The following is a 17,205-nucleotide window of genomic DNA, read 5'->3' as shown; positions in this document are numbered from 1 at the left end:
CAAACCCTATGAATGTCAAACAACCTTGGAAGAGAAACTATAAGGATTTTATTTCCTTTCGAGTTGCAAGTATTTTTGAGGGGAATATTCCACTAAGGTCAGGGTTTGAAACCTCAGTGGCATAGACAATAGAAACTTAAGAAACTTCCTCAAAAACACTTGTAATAAAGGAAATTAAAAATCTAATGAATGGAACACCTACTTGGAGGTTTGATGGTTGTAGTAGATCCCTTTTCCGTTTATTCTTCTACTACTCCTAGTCTTGCTAGTTGTCCTGTAGCCACTTCTCTGTTAGGATGGTTTCATGAATGTTTTGAATTATCCCTTCCCACACAAGCTCCTGAGTCTGTCCTCTTCTCTTGAAGATCCTACGGTTTCACTCTTTCTAGATGGCCCAAGGAGTAAATCCTGGAACTAAGTCTCAAGCCCGGTTGATTATAGGAATAGAGAAGAGGCCTTGTCTCCAAAGAAGAATGGACTCTCTTATGCTTTGGGGATCCCACTCCATTTTTCTGAAGAGATGTTCCACTTGTTACCATTTTTGAGTGGTAAACGAGCACGCATTTAGAAAGTGTTCTACGTCCTCAGTGTGGAAGGCACAAAGGATATAGTATGAGGGTCCATAGAAACCTATTTTCTTGTATTTTATCTCAGGCTATGCTTTTGCCCATACAAACTACTTAGAGAAAGAAGGCAACTTTCGGGCACCACCTTCCTCCCTAGATCCTTCTAGAGATAGATTGTTGGTTTTGTTGTCTCCATCTTTCCTTTAGTTTATATGCCTCCTGTATGGTAAAGGTGCCCGTTGTGTTGTATCCCCACCTCATAATGTCCAATCCTTCCTATATGATGATTCTTTTGGAGTCCATTTCTTTACCCAACTGAATCCATTTGTCTGAATTCAGAGGTTTTGGTTAGTCCTCGCGGCCTTTCCATATTCTCCATCCTTCTGCGGGTGAGTCTTCTTTCCAATACGGATTCACTACATGAACCCCCTACCAATATGAACTCAATACACCTTCCCAATTTAGGAAACCCCTACTTTCACTATATATTGTAGGTATCCATTTTTTCATTAACATTTTTTATACCCTTTTATATTTTTTCATTAACTTTCAGCTCCATTTTTTATACCTACCAATATAAAAAATGGTTCCCGTAATTACCACCCAATATATTATGTCAATTTTTACTGAATATATATCCCCCAATATGAACCCATTTGGTATGTTATTTCTCCCCTAGTGAAGATCCTGTGTGTTATCTATGTTTCCTTATCCTCACGTGGCCTATTTCTTAACTCCTGTGTTAGAGGAGCTTCCACATCAACCTATATGACATTGTTCTTTACACTCATTAATCAAATTCTATGTTTTGCTTGAGTGACCTTGGAGAGTAATCTCTCGACAGTCATTCGAAGGCTCTAATTAAACCTAGGCTAATTGGTTTGTTGAGACAAAGAAATAAAACCTAGTATATTCTAATTAAGAATTACTTTTATTTGGTAGTTATTACTAGATGATGATGGAAGTGAAGCTAGTGATGTTTTAGACTCAACATAAGGAAACCAGAAAAGAAAATGGTAGCATTATTTTTTTTTCTTCAAATGAAAATATTAGTTTTTTTCAATAAATGTAACTTCTACAAACTACAATGCAAAATTTTCTTTTCCTTTTATTTTTTGATGCAAAATAGAAAGATTATTTATAATATTTCAAGGTAGAGAAAATAAAGTATGATTCAAACAATGGCACAAATTAACTTCCCTGAAATGCAACTAAACGAGGATGAGGATGCAACAAATGAAACACAATAAAAGAATTGCCTCAAAAAAATGCAAAAATTGCAACAATAACACAACAAATGCAAGTAGTTGCAACAAGTGTAGCCAAGATGCAACAGATGCAAAAATTTTTACAAATGAAAAGGAGATCGAGTAAGATACAATGACCCATTTCAAACAAATTCCAAGAATGAAAACATTTTAATCCAAGGTAACGCTACATGCTCAACAAGAAGTGAAAAAGTACTAACTTTCCAATGCAATGCATAGAAATTTTCACTAAGTTTCTCTTCTTATTTTGTTCACTTCAAATTTAATGAACTGAATAGAGAAAGGAAAATTGAAGCAGTAAGTAAGATTTTTTTTTTCAATTTATAATCAAAACAAGAACAAAGAAAAACTCAAAAGTACAAGTTAAGAAAAAAGTGGGGTAAACAAGGGAAAATATACAAAATCTCACCAAGAGATAAACTAACTAAAATCATAGGATCATATGATTACAAACATAGGGAAAACCACCAATAGTCAATAAAGACATATGATGAAGGAAATAACACCCAAGGGGTAAGTAGAATCTTGAAGCATAGGTTGATACCAAAGCAACTTGTATAAATAAAGGAAAGACAAAAAATTTACTTTATAGAACAGAAAGTAATAATCTCATAGAGGAAAGAACTCAACAAAAAACAAGACTTTCTTAAGAAACCCTTGAATAGAAAATAAAGTGAATATTTTTTCAACCTTGAGAGGAATATTTATGTATTTCCAAAGAAAAATGTGTGTATATGTCACTTTTCCTAAAACACGACGCATATGTACGAGATTATTTCCAAATGAAGCCATGTATACCTACTATAAAAGTAAAAAATTAAAAAGGGAAATCCAAAATCTAAAATATCATGTTGTGCTAGAGGGTAAATAAAATTGCAAATTATTTAAAAATAAAAAATAAAATTTTACCAAAACCCTAAGAATGTCAAACAACCCTGGGAGAGAAACTATAAGGATTTTATTGCCTTTCGATTTGCAAGTTTTATTGAGGGGAATATTCCACTAAGGTTGGGGTTTGAAACCTCATTTGCATATGCAATATAAACTTAAGAAACTTCTAAAAAAACACTTGTAATAAAGGAAATTAACAATCTAATAGATGGAACACCTACTTGCAGGTTTGATGGTTGTAGTAGATCCCTTTTCCGTTTATTATTCTACTACTCCTAGTCTTTCTAGTCGTCTTGTAGCCACTTCTATGTTAGGATGGTTTCATGAATGTTTTGAATTATCCCTTCCCACACTAGCTCCTGAGTCTGTTCTCTTCTCTTGAAGTTCCTACGATTTCACTCTTTCCAGATGGCCTAAGGAGTAAATCCAGGAACTAAGTCCCAAGCTCGATTGAGTACATGGATAGAGAAGAGGCCTTGTCTCCAAAGAAGAATGGACTCTCTTATGCTCTGGGGATCCCACTCCATTTTTCCGAAGAGATATTCGACTTGTTACAATTTTTGAGTTGTAAACGAGCACGTATTTAGAAAGTTTTCTAGGTCGTCACTTTGGAAGCCACAAAGGATATAGTATGAGGGTCCATAGAAACCTATTTTTTGTAGTTTATCTTAGGTTAGGCTTTTTCCACTACAAACTAGCTAGAGAAAGAAGGCGACTTTCGGCCACCACCTCCCTCCCCATATCTTTTTCGGGATAGTTTGTTGGTTTTGTTGTCTCCATCTTTCCTTTAGTTTATATGCCTATTGTATGGTAAAGGTGCCCCTTCTGTTGTATCCCCACCTCATAATGTCTGATCCTTCATATATGTGATTCATTTGGAGTCCATTTCTTTACCCAATTGAATCAATTCGTCTGACTTCGGAGGTTCTGGTCAGTCCTCACGCCCTTTCCATATTCTCCATCCTTCTGCTAGTGAGTCTTCTTTCCAATACCGTTTCACTACATGAACCCCTACCAATATGAACCCAATACACCTTCTCAATTTAAAAAACCCCTACTTTCACTATATATTGTTGTTATCCATTTTTTCATTAACCTTTTTTATACCCTTTTATATTTCCTCATTAACTTTCAACTCCATTTTTTATACCTACCAATATAAAAAATGGCTCCAATATGAAACCATGTGGTATGTTATTTCTCCCCCTATGCAGATCCTGTGGGTTATCTTTGTTTCCTTATCCACACATGGCCTATTTCTTAACTACTGTGTTAGAGGAGCTTCCCCATCAACTTATATGACATTGTTATTTACACTCATTAATCAAATTCCATGTTTTGTTTGAGTGACCTTGGAGAGTGATCTCTCGACACCCATTCGAAGGCTCTATTTAAACCTAGACTAATTGGTTTGTTGATACAAAGAAACAAAATCTAGTATATTCTAATTAAGAATTACTTTTATTTGGTAGTTATTACTAGATTATGATGGAGGTGAAGCTAGTGATGTTTTAGACTCAACATAAGGGAACGAAAATAAGAAAATGGTTGCATTATTTTTTTTCTTCAAATGAAAATATTAGTTTTTTTCAATAAATGTAACTTCTACAAACTACAATGCAAATTTTTCATTTCCTTTTCTTTTTTAATGAAAAATAGAAAGATCATTTATAAGATTTCAAGGTAGAAAAGATAAAATATGATTCAAACAATGACCCAAATTAACTTTCCTGAAATGCAACTAAACGAGGATGAGGATGCAACAAATGAAACACAATACAGGAATTGCCACAAAAAACACAACAAATGCAAGTAGTTGCAACAAGTGTAGCCAAGATGCAGCAGGTGCAAAATTTTTTACAAATGAAAAGGAGATCGAGTAAGATACAATGAACCATTTCAAACAAATTCCAAGAATGAAAACATTTTAATCCAAGGTAACACTACATGTTCAACAAGAAGTGGAAAAGTACCAACTATCCAATCCAATGCATAGAAATTCTCACTAAGTTTCTCTTCTTATTTTCTTCACTTAAAATTTAAAGAATTTAATAGAAAAAGGAAAATTGCAGCAGTAAGTAAGATTTTTTTTTCAAGTTATAATCAAAACAAGAACAAAGAAAAACTCAAAAGTACAAGTTAAAAAAACAGTGGGGTAAACAAGGGAAAATATACAAAATCTCACCAAGAGATAAACTAACTAAAATCATAGGATCATATGATTACAAACATAGCCAAAACCACCAATAGTCAATAAATACATATGATGAAGGACATAACACCCAAGGGGTAAGTAGAATCCTGAAGCATAGGCTGATACCAAAGAAACTTGTATAAACAAAGGAAAAGACAAAAAAATTACTTTATAGAACAAAAAGTAATAATCTCATAGAGAACATAACTGAACAAAAAACAAGACTTTCTTAAGAAACCCTTAAATAGAAAAGAAAGTGAATATTTTTTCAACCTTGAAGAGGAATATGTATGTATTTCCGAAGAAAAATGTGTGCATATGTCACTTTTCCTAAAACATGGCACATATGTATGTGATTATTTACAAATGAAGCCATGTATACCTACTATAGAAGTAAAAAATGAAAAGGGAAATCCCAAATCTAAAAGATCATGTTGTGCTAGAGGCTGAAGAAAACTGCAAATTATTTAAAAACAAAAATAAAAATTTACCAAAACCATAAGAATGTCAAACAACCTTGGGAGAGAAAATATAAGGATTTTATTACCTTTCGAGTTGCAAGTTTTATTGAGTGGAATATTCCACTAAGGTCGGGGCTTGAAACCTCAATGGCATAGGTAATAGAAACTTAAGAAACTTCCTCAAAAACACTTTTAATAAAGGAAATTAACAATCTAATAGATGGAACACCTACTTGGAGGTTTGATGGTCGTAGTAGATCCATTTTCTGTTTATTCTTCTACTACTCCTAGTCTTTAGGCATGTAATCAAAAGAGATGGAAAACAATGAAACAAGGAAGAATCAATTTATTTCTATTCATATTATTAGTTGAATCGAATAGAAATGCATAAAATGGAAATTAACCATATATAACAATGAAATAGGAACTAGACGATGATTTTCTTTATGTATAAGCAATAATTGTACAAACACATAAAGCAACTCCTTATCGCATGCACTACATGTAACCATCCTTCAGATTCCTCCTGCTTGGGCCACAGAAGGTCTCATCTAGTATTTTTCTCCAAAACGTGACAAAGGATCAATCACTTTAAGGGGGATATTAGGAAGAAAAGGAAACTAGGGTTTCCTACTAAGAGGAAAGGCTTCAAAAGCATGGGGAGAAAAATTTGGATAACAAGGAATGTTTCTAAAGCTTGGCTTTTGTTGAAAGAAATGACATTTCACATACTACACACATAGTTTTATAATATCAAAATTGGTTGGGGTGCTTAAGGGGTGAGATGCAACAAGTTCCTCTTCTTCTAACCCATAAACCTTGCTTGAAAATAGAAAAAAATGCATACAAATATTTTTTTTGGTTCATTTTTTAGGCATACACAAGTTTATTTTTGAATACTAACATATGTATGTGTGTGTGTGTTTGTGAGAGAGAGAGAAAGACATTTTTTATGATATTGGTGGACATATGTAGGATTGAATATTTGAAACATTTTCAGAGGAAATCACATTGGAATATTTAGGTTGACGTGTTTCAAAAAGAACCTGTGTGGTTCATCATAGGACAAGATGAAGAATCAAATCATAGAGACAATTTAAATAGAGAGATAAGACCTTCTAACGACTATAAGAAAAACAACTATAAAACGGCTAAATTTTACTAGGTGACGAAAAATGAAAAGAAATAATATAAATAAATTAAAAACTCATTTTTAATTAATTTTTTTTTTGTAAGCTGCGGTGGTACTCTTCTTTTTCTATTACTTTAAATCAAAAACAAAACAGTACATATTTGGTTGACTTCAACTCACCCTCTTGGGGAAACCGAGTTTTTCAACCACCTAAAGTTCTTAATAGCCGACCAAAAATAAAAGTTCCAGATTTTGATTATCCATGCTAAATAAACTAAACAGTCTTGCATATTTCTATTGAACTACTCGTATGCATATAGCGATTTTCCTCATCTAATACTTTAAGCAAACTATATTTATCTATACTATGCAGCTTCATCAAAATTAATACATATCTATGCTCAAACAGCTTCTGCCGTTGGTCGCTGGTTTGTCTCCCTCTTGGCACCCTGTTGTCCTTCCCTTATCATTTGCTGAATTTCCTCAAGCTTCTTTTCTTGCATCTCCAAAGTAATCTGAATAATCCTCAGTTCCCTCCTTAGGTTGGGGACTCCTTGCGCCAATTCTTCCATCTCTATTGCAGCTTGTTCCAAGGCTTTAGCCAATAATCTCTTCATCACCCAGTAGATATGCAGGGACTGCTTAAATAGGGACATTCTGCCTCTAGTATTGCCAGGGTCATGGAGTGAAACCTCCCAATCTTCCATCTCTGAGTCAGACTGAGCCTGAAGCGAATCTTCTTCCATGTTCTGGATAATCCTCCTAATTCTTGGGTTAGTATTCTGACTGTAAGCCCTTTCTCCTTGTTAGATTTTCTTATCTAACGACCTACTTGTTCTTTTAACAGGTCTCCCTCTCTGCCCCTGTCTTCCTCCCCTTTCTCCATTGTTTATGTGCGGTCCCCTGCCTCTCCTGCTACCCGAATCCAGCCTGCTACCCGCGCCTCTGCCTCCCCTCTGTCTGCTGATGAGCCCCAATTTTTGGTAACAATTTGGGCTCATTTTTCCTACTGACCTTGCTCAACCCTTCATCTTTTATCACTTATGCATTCATTTCTTGGTATATTCGTGTTATTTGTAGGAAGAAGGGCAGGGATTATATCTATGTGGCTAATACATGACGATTTCAGGTTTTTTGGCATTAAAGGGAGCAAAGACCACGCAGAAGGAGACAAGGAGACAGCAAAGGTGGCATTGCAGGTTTATAGGGAGGTTGTCTACAGCTTTAAATAACCTCCCTCGTGATCTCCACCCTAGCTCCGAGCTCCAACAGCTCTCCCCACCGAGCTTAAAGGCAGCCAACGGGTTCTACAGGAACAACAGTTTACAACAGTTTAACTTTCAGTTGGACAGCCAAGCTCCACGTATTGAGGAAGCCAGCTGGATCCTCATCATGTATAAATATTAAGGCCGTAGCCTTTGATAGGAGATTTTTGAACTTTTGAACTACTGTTGCAATTCCTAAGCACGAGCTACAGCTCGGTTTTTGCTTTTTGTAAGCCAGTTTTGGCATGATGTTAGATTCATGATTATTCAATAAAGGCAGGCAGCTTTGGATTCAATTCTGAGTTTTTAAGGGAGCTATAGCTCTCAGGTTAGGGCCCAACCTAAGAGCAATAGACCTCCTCTTCCTTGTATTGTTACTTGTCTTTCCTTTCAGCACTTTCTTCCTCTATTTTGACATGCATTTAGAAATTACAGTCTGCTGATTTGATTTCTTTTATGTGATTGAATAGGATTAGTTTACAATTCAAGTGCTTTTAGTTGCTTGGATTAGAGTAGGAGGATCAGCATTCATTAGAGCTCCAAGAAAAGGCTGACAGTGCACTCACTGCCATCTCTATTTAGAGATTGGGGGTGTAGACCGTACCAGCCACCAAAAAACGCAGTCATACACTTTCATTCAAGCTGCAACACAGTCATTTCAATCGTAGATCCATCCATGCATTCTGATCTTGAGCAGTATTTCTTCATTCCAACTCCATGCATGATTTTTCTCTGAAGTTACATTGTTGTTCGTTGATTTAATAACACAGTTAGGATAGGTTGATGAATTCTCGGTTTTGTGCAGATTTGTTTCCTTTACACTGCGTTGCATCACTCTGTTATCTTCTTTTTCTTCCCAACCTCTGTTCAGATCGTTTGCCTTCCAACACTTCTACTGTTCACGTAGCTCCATCTTTTTGGACTTTTCATTGCTTCCACCCTTCCATTCACCAACCAGCTGCAAGCACTCTTTCCTCATCTCATATCTCTGTCCCTGAGCCATCATAAGCTCCCTTTCCATCCTACCTACCTACCCATACAACTCCTCCACTCCTCCATCACCCAAAACTCCAACCACAGAACATCTTGTAGAAGTTAGCAGACTTCCTGTAGAAATTCCGAGCTTCCTGTAGGATCCCCTGCAGACATCCTGTAGAAACCTGTAACCTCGGTTGCCGAGCACCTGAACATTGTGGACTTCTGTGGAATGATGTTTTCGATCCCCTCGAACCTTTCCTAGCCCTCCTGACCTTTCCCAAGCTTTCTTTCCCTTCGAACTACCCCTGCACAGTCAAACCCTAATAAGAAACAAAATCATAATAACTCCAACCACTTAAGCAAAAATACAAAAACAATGTTATTTTCAGTAGAAGTAGCCTGAATTCGTGCATCTCATATCACTAGAAGTAATGGCATCATTTCCAGAAGTTTGCACTCCCACCATTGCATCATAGAGATTAGACTAGTCAGATTAGGGTTTACTAGGGTTTCCCTGTTTTGTTGGCTTTCAGTTCATTATTGCAAAGTAGGTCAATTTCCTTTTAGATAGCCTTCGTCCATCATTTAGAAAGCTTCTTTTGAGAAGATATAGAAGTTGGCTTGAGCCCTAGCGGACTTGTGCCAGCTGACCAAGTGAGAGCTGCGACAAGAGCTAGTACTTGTGCATACAGCACCATCGCTTCCAAGTTTGTTACGAACTACCGGGTTGATAAAATTAGAGATAGGAAGCTCCAGGAGTTGTAGCATTATTGCTACAATACTGGAGCCCACCATCTTTTTGGCGCCGTTGCCGGGGAAGCGTCAGAGTATTAGTAATTGTTGCTTTTCTTCTATTTTCTTACTCTTGCCTTCTGCTAAGTAGTTTATTTCATTTCCATTCTGCAAAAGTAGCATAGACATTTCCTGCTTTCATAGATTAGCATTGCAATTCTGCAATTTCATTCCTGCAAGCGTAGATTAGCCTTTCAATTCTGCAAGCGTAGACTAGCATTTCCATTCCTGCAATTTCATTTGAGCAAAGTAGATTAGTTCTTTCATGCTTTCAATTTAATTCTGCATCTTTATTTCAGTAAGATAGTTAGTTGTAGATCAATCTGTTTCAGTTTTTGCAGGTACCAAAGAAAAGAAAAAAAAACAAAAGCAATCAAAAAAGTCTTTCCATTTCATGCCTTGTAGGAATTGAGATAGAATAGGCAAATTCTTACCCAACACCCCCACCACATCACTGAGTCACCCTTCTCTCTTCTTCGGTTACAGTGATCCAGAAGAACTTATAGGTGAACCTCCTGAGATATACGAAGATCCTATAGCAGAAGAAGAATTAGAGACCATCCCCTCTGAAGCTATGGCTGACAATAGAAGAGAAGATGAGAGAATAGAAGGTGCCTTCCCCATCCAAGAGACCAATGGAGAGACGAAAATGAAGAACATTAGCCCCTCCGCTTTACCTCACTTCCATGGACTGACTACTGAAGATACTGATACCTTCCTGTTTGAGTTTGCTGTCCTTTTTAGAACCTATGACTATACTGAAGATGAGCAGAAGCTGAAACTCTTCCCTTCCACTCTTAAGGATGCAGCATTACGCTGGTTCATGGGCTTACCTAGGAATAGTATCACCACTTGGGCTCAGATGCAGCAAGCTTTCAATACCAAGTACAGGGATTACTGTAGGTCCAAGGAAACCAAGGGAGAAATCTTTCAGATGACCATGGGAAGTGATGAGTCCTTAGAGGATTATGAGGAGAGGTTCCAACTTAGCTATAAGCGGGCCAGGTGCACACTTGACCCTGAATCCCTCAAGTTGGTCTGCTCCGAGGAGTCCTTGAAGACCTCTTAGATACCCTTCACATGTTAGCTGGGGGGGACATTTACCAACTGCCTTATGAGGACATCAAGACTGTGTTTAGAAACCACTCCAGGGCAGCTCGGAAACGAGGTAGAGGAAACCTCCTCTCAACTGGTGTCCATTTCTCCAAACATGAGTTTGCAAATCAATTGGAAGATCTTAAGAGTGAGGTGAGACAGACCATCGCCATGCAGCTGGACACATTCAGGATCCAGCAGAAGAAGGAAGAAGCTGAGAGAGCCTTGGATATATTCTGCCCTAGATGTACAAGGAGACACCCTAAGAATGAATTCCCATTGCATTCGGTTGAAGTGTGTTTCGTTTGTGAGGAGGACCATCCCACAAACCAATGTCCAACCTTACCTGGATTTAAAGCCATGTACCAAGGGACAAAATCTCTCACTGAACCTCTCTATTACCTCAACCAAAGGAGGCCACAAGGACCTAGACCTTACCAACAGGGGATGCAAGGGGCACCTCAAGCTTATTATAGCCCCAACCAATCGACTCATATGCCTTCCTGGGGTCCCCCTGCTCATCCTTCCTGGTCTATGCCTCCCCATGGTCTTATCCACCTCAGTACCCTACTCAACCCACTACTCATTCTTATCACTCACATACCCAGCCACAGCCTCAGTGGAATGCACCTCAGTCGGGGTGGAGGCCCCAATACAACACTCCTCCTGCCATTTTGCCTCCACCGCCAGTTCAACCTCAACCATTACCTCCTGCTCCTCCAAGGCAACCTCAAATACCTGCTCAACCGAACCCGAACCCCAACAATAGACAGGCCCAGCAGGTATACACTGGGGAAACATCATGCCCTACTTATGCTGTGGAGATCTAGGAGATCAATCTTCGATCTGGAAGACTCTTCCGGATCGCCAACCTCCTCCCCCAGAGGATGAGGAAGATAAACCGGAAAGTGAACCAAAGGCTATTCCACCCTTTCCTGAGAGACTAACAGCCACCACACAACCCAACCCAGAGGAGGATGAGCTCTTGGGTGAGCTCAAGCAGTTGTGTGTGAAAATACCACTTCTCCAAGCCATCAAGGATGTGCCAATATACAACAAACTGGTTAAGTGTTTCAAACACCCAGGCAGGCGAAAGAGAGATGCTTCAACCATCAATGTCTTAGGACAACTTTCTGACCTTATGCTAGGACAAGTCATCTGCCCAAAGTATCTAGATCCTGGGAGTCCTGTAGTAGATGTCCACATCAATGGCATCACCATACCTCACACTTTGATCGATTTGGGGGCCTCCATTAATGTGATGACCAGGGATACCATGTTCAAACTCAATCTTCAGGGTTCCTTGAGGAAGACATCGACAGTTCTACAACTTGCAGATCGCTCCACTGTGACTCCCGAAGGGATTGTGGAGCATGTCTTGGTCTCTGTCGACTCTTGGGAATACCCTGCAGATTTCTTGGTTCTGCAACCCAAGGCAAAGCTTACTGGATATCCTCTTATTTTGGGAAGGCCTTGGTTAGCCACTGCAGATGCTTACATAAGTTGTCATGCAGGAAACATGACCATCAAAAATGGTCCTATGTCCAAGTAGCTAGTCCTATATCCTCTTGCCCAACCTTCCTTAGAGCATGAATTACCACTTTGGTTGGAGGAAGGAGAAGAGGATGAAGTGTACTTAGCACCTTTGTGCACCCTAGATACCACTAGAAGAGACCCCCCAACCGAGGATGACTTGATTGAGACCTTGATCCAGAATCCACCTTCCAGTGCACTATCCTTAGAAAAATTGGTGGAGGATGCCCAAGCCAGCACCTTAGTGGATCTTTGTACGACCAACCCTGTCACTCCCAGAGTCAAGAATGTGGAGTTCGGCCCTGGGAGAACGTTAAAGATCAGCTCCTCCCTATCTCCTTCCCAGGAAAAGGAGCTGTGTAGCCTGTTGGCCAGTCACCTAGATGCTTTCGCTTGGAGCTATAAGGAGATGAAAGGAGTCCATCCCTCGGTCTGTACCCATCACATATACATCAAAGAGGGTTGTAAACCGGTGAGGCAACCTCAGAGGAGAATGAATCCAGCCCTTAAGGACATTGTCAAGGAAGAATTGCAAAAACTGTTGGATGCCGGATTCATTTACCCCATCTCAGATAGTGAATGGGTGTCCCCTCTGGTGTTGGTTCGCAAGAAGAATGGGAAATGGAGAATCTGTGTGGACTACCGAGAACTGAACAAAGCTACCAAGAAAGACCATTTCCCTCTACCTTTCATAGATCAAGTGTTGGATGGACTGGCAGGAAAGAAGTTCTTCTCTTTCCTGGATGGGTTTAGCGGGTACAACTAGATTCAAATCAGCCCGGAAGACCAAGATAAGACCACCTTCACTTGTCCTTGGGGTACCTTTGCCTACCGAGTTCTTCCCTTTGGGCTATGCAATGCTCCTGCTACCTTCCAGAGAGTTGTCTTGAGCATCTTCTCGGAGCTGGTCCATGATGCAGTGAAAATCTATATGGATGACTTCACTCCTTATGGGGCCAACTTCCAGGAAGCATTGTCCAATCTAGGAAAAGTCCTAACCAAATGCATTGAGATGAACCTGTCCCTTAGTCTTGAAAAATGTGAATTCCTGATGACTGAAGGGACCGTGCTAGGCCATACCATTTCTTGCCAAGGGTTACAGGTGGATCCTAACAAAATTGCTCTCATCAAGAAGGTTCCACCTCCTCAAAAGGTAAGGGATGTTCGGAGTTTCTTAGGATTAGCAGGGTATTACAGGAGATTCATTAAGGACTTCAACAAGCTAGCCTCGCCATTGTTTGGCCTGTTGGCAAAAGATATGGATTTTAAGTGGACTGATGATTGTCAGAGGGCTTTGAATGAATTAAAGGACAAGTTGGTGTCAGCCCCAATCCTGAGAGGTCCAAACTGGGCCCTACCTTTCCACATCCACACTGATGCCTCGAACAAAGCCATAGGTGCAGCTTTAGGACAAGTTGAACAAAAACTTCCATATGCCATTTACTTTGTTAGTAAAAACTTGTCCAAAGTTGAACTGAATTACACTGTAACTGAGAAAGAGTTTTTGGCTGTGGTCCATGCACTGAGCAAGTTCCGACATTATATCACTGGCTATCAAACATTTGTACATACTGACCATGCTGCAATTAGATATTTAATGAATAAACCAGATGTGAATGCTCGTATTATTAGATGGTTACTTTTGTTGCAGCAGTTTGATTTGACCATTGTTGACAAACCAGGTAAAGAAAATGTTGTTGCTAACTTTTTATCTAGATTGGATTTGTTTGCAGATGAGGATGGAACAGTGGATGACCAGATGCCCGATGAACATCTGTTTGCTATCTCAGCACTCTCTCCATGGTTTACTGATATAGCAAACTAACTTGTTTCAGCACAGTTCCCTCCACACCTATCTTCAAGAGAGAAGAGTAGAATCATCAGAAAAAGTGCCTCATTTACTTGGATCGGGGGCAATCTGTTCAAGCTTGGCCCTGATCAGATCTTAAGGCGTTGTGTAAGGGAGGAGGAAGTCTTTGATATCCTCCTCACTTGTCATGATGGGCCTTGTGGAAGACATTTTGCAGCAAAGAGAACTGCCTTCAAGATCCTGCAGGCAGGCTACTATTGGCCCACACTTCACCAAGATGTCAGAAGATATATCAGCCAATGTGACCAATGCCAAAGAATGGGGAAACTGACTCAAAGGGATGAGATGCCTCTCCAACCTCAAGTGACTCTTGAGCCATTTGAGAAGTGGGGTATGGACTTTGTGGGTCCAATCAACCCCCCTTCAAGGCAAAGGTCCTACATCATTGTGTGTACTGACTACCTGAAAAAGTGGGCAGAGACTAAAGCAATCAAAGCAGCAACAGAAGAAAAGGTGGCCGAGTTCTTAAGAGAAAACATCTTCTACAAGTTTGGCTACCCAAGAGAGCTGGTCACCGATCAAGGGAGCCAGTTCACATCCAACCTGGTTGAAGACTTACTAGCTCACCACAAGATCAAGCATAGGACTTCCACCACCTATCACCCTCAAGCAAATGGGCAGGTGGAAGTCACCAATAGAGCATTATAAGGGATCTTGACTAAGGTGGTGAGCAGCAGCAGAAAGGACTGGGAAGATCGCCTGGTTGAGGCCACATGGGCTTACAACACCACCTGGAAGACCACCACCGGCTTCACACCTTATGAGCTAGTCTATGGGAAGAAAGCTTTGTTGTCCATTGAATTTGAATACAACACTTTGAGGATGACAGCTCAGCTAGATCTAGATCTCAGCCATGCACAACAAGAAAGGTTATTGCAGCTGAATGGACTGGACGAGCACCAGATGCAGGCCCTCCTTCACTCGGAAGTGGTTCAACTTCAGAGAAAGGTGTGGCATGACCAACATCTCCATGACAAGCAATTTCAGCCGGGAGACTGGACCTTGTTGGATGACTCCAGATACAAATATTTCAAGGGGAAGCTGGGAACCAGATGGCTAGGACCATATGCAGTGGAAAAATGTCATGACAATGGATCTGTTCTTATTCGGACCATTGATGAGGAAGCCATCCCCATGCTTGTCAATGGGAATCGATTGAAGATCTACAGGAAGCCTCTCTCAAGATAAGAGTTCATCAAAACTATGGAGAAATCAGTGTTGGTCATAGAGAAGGGTTGCCTCTCCTTTGGGCATACCCTAAAAGATCTAAAAAAAAAGAAAAAAATAATAAAGATCCTTGGGTGAAAACCTCTCTGAGGCGCCCAAGGCAGGTGGTAGGGGTGAAAACCTCATTGACGGGCCCCTATTGTCTTTCAAAAAAAAAAAAAAAGAGATTGGAAAAAGGTCCTTGAGTGAAAACCTCTCTGAGGCACTCGGGGTAGATGGCAAGGGTGAAAACCTCATTGAGGCGCCCATGTTATCTTTCAAAAAAAAGTAAAAAAAAAAGAAAAAAAAAAAACAATAAAAAAAAATAAGATCAGCAAATTCATAATGTAAAATTGCATGCAAGTTGCAGGTGTTCTATGGAGGAGAGGAAGCCTCTCAACTCAAAGCCAAGGATCCTTATCATGCTGTCAGGAGACCTCACCAGCACATCCTCCAAGAATACTCATTTTCTCCAAGGTATGTTCAATTTTATCACAGCTTCAGTCTTCTACAGGAAGACGCAGATTTTCTACAGGAAGATGCAGATTTTCTACAGGAAGGTGCAGACTCTCTACAGGAAACGCAAGCTTTCTACAGGAAGCTCTGTATTTCTACAGGAAACTTCCTGTAGAAGTTCAGGATGGCCCAGAATATAGATTATGAGGAGATCTAACGACTAAGGATCGGTTTGGATGCATGCAAGCTATTGTTATCTCCCTTGCACATTGTTGTCACCTCGTCCTGCCATCCTTGTTGACATGCAACGAAGTTACTTGCACCAGCAAAGCAGATCGATGAGTTATCAAGGAAAAGCAATTTTTAAATGAAAAAATGCTGAGATCTCATACCATATCCATCCCAGTCATCCAGAAGCCCTGGGAACGTGATCGGGAGGCCAGATCCTTTGTCGTGCAGCATGCACCCAAGGAGGAAGAACTGTTACAAGACATCCCGCAGGAGTCCTGTAACAGTTAAGCCCGCTAGAGTGTATACTATTCACAGCGCTGGCCATATGCAATGAAAACGCAGACGCATGCAGCCAAGCATCAACTCCATCGTCGGCAGCCTGTAAACGTGAACGTCCGGGCTTGTGCAAATTCACCAGTAGCAGATAGATCGATTCATCATCGTCCAAAACCCGAAAAATCGTGTTGCAGCCGCGCAGGTAAGTGTCTCGACCCTTTCTTCCGTCAGATTGGATGAATTTTACTTTGAATTGTTTGCAAAGTGTAAAGTGAATGGGTTGAGCGGCTGTATAGCCAGTTGACTGGCCACGTCGATCGGTTAATGGTCCAGTCAGATGTTTGGGTGGCGGCTGTGACAAAAGTAATGATCAGCACACACGTGAGAACAATCCCCGTCGGAAAAAACGGATTTAGCAGAAGAAACGGTGGCGGATCTGCTGGAGGGATGATGCGGTAGTAAGTGAACTCGCAGACAAATGATGGAACGATGTCATCCAACGGTCTGGCGGGGACAGCTCACCCCCGTGCCACGGATTCCGCCGATTCAAATCTAATCGGCTAGATTGGCCGCATGCATTTATCATTCGCCGTTTGAACCTCGACTGAACATTCGGATCCCTCTGCAGTTCAAAACTCTGAGCCTTTGGCTATCAGAACGGCTGTGAAGCACCACCGAGAGCGCAGACCAACTGCAGTCTTCCCCAGGAATCACGTGCTGCTCCTACAGGAAAGCTGCTCCTACAAGAAAGCTGTTTCTATAGGAAGGTGGGTTCCTCACGTAAAAAGGTGGCAGATAAAAAGGTAACCCTGAACCCTCCATGCAATTGGTTTTTAAAGGTGGCAGGGTCATCGTCTACAGTCTGGTCGTAGAAAGTTGTTGCAAGTGTTGTCTGCTGTGCATAGACTGTCGTTCTACAGGATGTCAGTGAATTAAACTGTGTTAAGGTCCTCAGGGATAAGTTTTGTGGATTATTTGCACGACAGAATCG

The sequence above is a fragment of the Pinus tabuliformis genome, chromosome Q (genome assembly GCF_031772625.1).
Source record: "Pinus tabuliformis cultivar Carrire ecotype Pingquan chromosome Q, CPIR1, whole genome shotgun sequence".
Classification (NCBI taxonomy): domain Eukaryota; kingdom Viridiplantae; phylum Streptophyta; class Pinopsida; order Pinales; family Pinaceae; genus Pinus; species Pinus tabuliformis.
This window is presented reverse-complemented; position numbering follows the sequence as displayed.